Source organism: Pteropus vampyrus, unplaced genomic scaffold (assembly GCF_000151845.1).
Source record: "Pteropus vampyrus isolate Shadow unplaced genomic scaffold, Pvam_2.0 Scaffold257, whole genome shotgun sequence".
Lineage (NCBI taxonomy): Eukaryota > Metazoa > Chordata > Mammalia > Chiroptera > Pteropodidae > Pteropus > Pteropus vampyrus.
This window is the reverse complement of record NW_011889038.1, coordinates 1,081,975-1,087,580: the sequence shown is the minus strand read 5'-3', so window position 1 is coordinate 1,087,580 and position 5,606 is coordinate 1,081,975.

Genomic DNA, 5,606 nt, shown 5'->3' with positions numbered 1-5,606 from the left:
GCCTGAGCCCAGTGGCCAGCACCTCTCGGGACTCTGCCTCCGGGGCACTGTCCGCCCTCTTGGTGGCCAGAGAAACCTTTGCCAAGTGCCGAGCTGCCAGGCCATGCTGGCCCGTAGGCCGCTGTGACGGCTCCTCAGCCATGCGTAGGCCGCGGGCTCCATCCTGTCATTCCCCAGCCCTCGGTGTTCACCTGCTCGGCCCACCATGGCCAGTGTTTGCCGAGCCTGCGCCTGCTGTCCATAGGCCCACCACACCCACGAGAGCCAGCCGTCTCGACCTCAGCCTGGGTGGGGAGATGGGCTCAGAGAGGAGCAGGGGCTGGCCCGAGCTCACAGAGCAGGGACATGGCCGAGATGGGCCCCTCTGCTGGGTGGTCTCCTGATCCCGTGTTCCTTATGCCACCCCGGGCCCCTCCACGGCATCTCAGGGGCTTCTGGGGTGAATATCTGTGGGCCAGAGGGCCAAGATGATTGCTGGCCTCCCTGGTGCCACATGGGCCCTGGGATGCCTCCATCTGGGGTGACCACAGACCACCTCCCCCAATCCCCAGCCCCGTTGGAGGCCTGCTGGGTGCTGCCTGAAGCCTCGGCCCCCTCTGGCTGGTCAGGGCAGTGGACCACCTGGCTGGGTCCCTCAGGCTGCTGGGCCTCCTGGGCCCTCCGGTGACCTCTGTGCATACGGGCTTTCTCACCCCTGGAACTGGCCGCCCCCACCTGCCCTGCTCCCCACACCACTCAGTACATCCACACCGCGGGCAGTGGGCTCCAGCAGCTCTCTGCCTTGTCCTGTCTGCTGCCCGGCAGGGCACCCTCCCGCATGGACCACTTCCTCCCACGGGGACCCGCAGCTGTCCAGGGCCGTGCCATGGGCCTTCCTTGTCCTCACAAGCCCCTGAGAGGAAGATGGACACCGGCTCCTCCTGCCCCCCGTCCTCCCTCCTTCTGCACAGGGCCCTCCTTGCTGCTGGTGGCTTTTCTCGCTCCTCCCCTTTCCTCCCTGGGTTTCTCCTCCTTTTTCTGCCCCTCGCCCTGCCCCTCCACCCACCCCAGGCCTTCACGTGCTGCCCCCAGCTGCTGCCTGGGGCCTCGACCTCCCAGCCCCACGGGCCAGCTGCCTGGGCCTCCCTGCCGTGTGTCCTGGGACAGAACAGGTTTACGTGGGTGCCAAGTGCCCTGGATTTCTTAGGGATGACCCAGGAAAAGGGCCGAGCGAGGAGGCTGAGGCCCAGGGAGGCCCAGGAGGTCCCAGGGTGTCGGGGAGGGAGGCGGCGCACGAGGCCTTCTCCAGCACGCCGCCTTTTCTGTTTGAGTCCCATGTTACACAGCGGGTCAACACTTCCTGCTCACCGCGTCTGGCCCTCATGTCAGGGTTGAGGTTCAGGTTCACCAGAGATAGGTTTCACCACCTTTGAGCCAAGGTCAGGTTGCTCTTCTGGGGGGCCTAGGCAGGTAGTGTGTAGGCAGCCATTTTTTTCTTGCTAAGGTGGACTCTCAGGTGCAAGGCAGGCGGCCAGGGCACCTGGGAGGGCCCCGGGCCTGGCCAGGTTTCTTGGCCATAGGGAAGGGACCCTGCAGCTCCGCCCCATCTATCCTCTGCAGAACCTTCCTCCCAACCCCCGGCAACCAGGGGAGGCAGAACAGCCACAGGCTGCCATTCTAGCCCTGCCCCGACCTGCCCTGGGCTGTGGGAAGGTCACTGTGTCTCTCTGAGCCTCGGTGTCCACATCCATGAAACGAGCTCAGGACAGCAGCCCCTCCGGGAATTGTCCTAAGAAAGGGAGATCCCATTCTGGCACATGGCATCACTAGTAAGGGCTGACTCGCCACAGTGTACACCGGAGTCCTGAAGCCTCCACATTGTCCCTGGAGAAGTCACTCCTTCCAGAGAGACCTGGCCATCATGGAAACTCAGCAGCTGGGGGTTCTAGGCCCGGCTTTGGCACTGGGTAGCCCAGGAGGCCTGGGGAGCCTTGGATGGAGGGGGACAGAGGGACTGGCTGGCATCATGTGTACAGTGAATAGGCCACCAGGCAGGGCATGGGCAGGAAGGCGGCCTCGAGCTCAAGGACAGCTAGAACCCTGGTGGGCCTGGAGCCCCTTGAGCAAGCCGGGCCTGAGGGCCGCCCCTCCCGGCCCATCCGAGCCCTCTAGCTGTCCAGGGTCTGACATGTGTACCCTGGTTGGGGCCACCCCTCCCCCATTCCAGAGAGAGAGAGGCTAAGCTCAGCGCATTGACCCTGCTGATGTGGGGACTCCCCCAGACCCCCAGCCCACTCCGACCACGCAGACCCCGCCTGCTCCAGGATGCGTCAACGTCAAGGAGGCCCATCTCTGATAAATGACACTAGGTGGGCATTGAGTCTCTGCCAGGGGGCCATGGGCATGACAGCAAGAGTGAGACTCAGGCCCTGCTCTTTCCCCTGGAGCCCGCCCTCTGAGCCCGGCTCGGAGGCCCGCACTGCAGCCCTGCTTCCTGCTCGGGCTCCTCTGCCTGGGCCACCCCCCCGGCCGGGCCTCCAGACAACCCAGTGCCCCATCCTCCCAGCTTGGGGACATTCTCCCTCCCCGGGGACAGCTGTGGGTCCGCACTCCAGGTAGCTCCTTGGGCTCACAGGTTTGCTGCGGTGGCCACTACGAGAGGGTGTCACGTGGGGCAGTGGTGCTGACAGCTTACTGCGGGTCAGAGGGACCGTGGCAGGGTGGCCCCAGCACGCAGGCTGTGCACAGGGGCGTGGCCTCGGTTGTAACAGACGGCGGCTCAGGCTCCACACTCTGGAGGAGCAGGAAGCGTCCCCGGTTTGACCCTGACCCTGAGGTTTCAGGTCCAGGAGGGGTGACCCCTTCCCCGGAGTTCCCCCAGGTCTGTGGAGAGGTTTGGGCAGGGCTTGGTGGCTCACAGCTCACAGCTCACAGCTCACAGCTGCCACCGCCTCCTGCCACCACCGCCTCCCACCACCACCTCCTCCTACCGCCACAAGGTGTCACTGTTGGGAAATGCACGGGCGCCCAGCTGGCGAGGCCCAGGCCTCCCTCTGGTTGGTGGGGAAGAAGGGACGACTGTGGGGGAATGACAGCACGAAACCGCGGAGACGGGGAACCTGGGCGAGGCGGTGGCTGTGCTCACAGGTGGGGCCCAGGCTGACACCACAGGTCCTTTCTCCATAAAGCAGATCGCACAGTGTATTTTGTAACTGAGTGGGATAAAGACAAACATAATCCTCACAAACCCCTCAGAGGAAGATGGACACTGGCTCCTCCTGCCCCCCGTCCTCCCTCCACATGATGTCATATGCAGCATACTATGTATTATTATATAACTCACTGTGCACGGTACATTACACAGATATTCATTACTACATTTATTCAATATTGTTATGGTCATTTTCCCTTTAGATTTTGAAAGGAATTGAAATGGAAGCGCTTCGTGGGCCCCTAACAATGTGTGGGCCTTGGCTCTGCGCCCACTGTGCTGACGGACATGCCGGCCCTGCCACGTGCCCTCGAGAAGGCCTTTACCACCCACCCAAGTCCTGGTGCTGGGTGACAGCCTGTCCCTTGGTGCCATGGGGCCCTGGCTCAGCTTTGGGCTGCAGGGTGGAAATAAATGCCAGACCAGCCTGGCAGTCCTTCCTGGGGGTGGCCCTTGTGGACCTAGGGCCCATGGGCCTCTCGAGGGGCCCACCTTGAACACCCCAGAAGCCTTTCAGGTCTCCCATGGGTCACCTCCCAGGAAGAACAGGGACACGCAGGCCTCGCTCCCGTAGACGAGTCGCACCTCGGCTGAGAGGGATCTTCTACATGTCTGGAGACACAGGGGCCACCTCCGAGGGCTGGGTCCCTGGTTCTCCCCCGTGGGGGTTGGGGGCAGCTTGTGCTCCATCCAGCCTCACCTGAACCCAGCCGGGAGCCACTCCCCGAATCTGGCAGCAGGTGGCGCCAGGCGCCCAGCTGTGGATCAGAGCTCCTGACTGGCCCACCCACTCCCCTGCCAATCTCCGGCTCCCGCCCTGAGCCCACCTCCTGCAATCCTCACAGCACCCCGCAAAATGGGATGGGGAAATTGAGGCTTGGTGCGTGGGGCGACTGCCCTTGGCCTTTGCCGCAGAACCTGGGGCCCTTCCCACCACCCCGCAGGGCCTCCCAGTGCTGGGTGAGGGGGCAAAACCAAGCTAGCTGCTTCGGCCACACCGACACCTTCTTCCAGGTTGTTTCAAGACTAAACTGCTTTCACGCGTTGCCGGTGGCTGGCGGGTAGCCCCTGCCCCCCACACCCCTCAGGCCCACCTTTTGAGCAGCTTCCAACACCCCCATCTCTAGAGACGGCCCGTTGGCAGAGGAGAGGCTGGGGGTTGGTGGGCGGGAAGGTGGAGAGGGGGAACACGGGGGGAGGGTGGGGAGTGGAAGGATGGACATGATGTTCAGGGGACAGAAGTGACCGGACTGCCACTGACCACCAGGTGAGGAAGGGGAGGTGGACGGTACCCAAGTGTGTCCCCAGCCCTGGCCCCAGAAGACAGTGGGAGAGGGGATGATGGGCGCTCCACTGGGAAGGCCTCTCCTGTGTCCAGCTGCGAACCCCAACACAGCCGCCAAGCTCCAGCTCAGGCAGCCCCAACTGGGAGGCCCCGCCCTGCGCTCCCACAGCCCTGAGCACGGAGTGGGAGCTCCCCGAAGGCAGGCAGCCCCACGTGAGAACAGGGCTGATGGGAGTGGGGGTGGGCGGCTGGTCTGCCCGGGCATGGCCACGCGGGGCTGGGGTGGGGGCTTACAGAACCCAGGCAGGCGACCAGGAGGCTCAGGATGGAGGCCGAGGCCGAGATGGTGGCTTGTGGACAGTCACCATGGTGGGAGCGGCCAGGACACTGGGAAGAAGGCCCAGCCAAGGCCTGGGGCTCCTGCGCATGTGGCCAAGAGGTACTGGGCTCAGCTGGTCCCTCCTCATGGGGCCCCTCCATACCCCTGGCTGGGTCAGGGGCCTCCTCTGGTCCCCTGTCCCAGGTCCCTGAGGACTGTATATGTCCCGTCTCTTCTCCTGTCAGGCCGGGAGCACTTGGGGACTGCAGTGGTGTCCAGTTCTGTGTGCCCATGAGGTTGTCTAGTGTGTCTTTCACAGAGGGTCTGGGGTGACTCGGGGGGCTGGCCCCTGCTGGGGGAGGTGGTACCTTATCAAGGTCTGTGTGGGCACCACAGGCACAGGCAGGGTGTGGCCTGAGGGGCGTTCTCAGGTGCCAGGGCAGGAATGCACAGGTTCTTCTAACGCCCAGGCTAAGATGATGTGGACAGGCCCGCAGCAGCCACCAGCATGGGGGCCCAAGGCCTCCAGGAGAAACACGGGTGACTATCTGGATGGCAGTCAGACCTAGGATGAACACCCAAAATAAAGGCTACCTCAGACTGTCCCGATGGGGCTGGGCACGGGAGGACGGGACCTTCCAGTTTCCGGTCAAGCTCCAAGTGCTGAGGTGCTCGGGGGCCAGGCCCTGGACTGAGCTTGGAGCTGCAGACTGGGCCCAGGCCACCTGCAAGGGGACTGCCCTGTGGGGTTTGCTCCACCAGGCTGGGGCTGAGTGACACCTCTGGTGCCTGGGGCCCATAGCCCTGAGCTC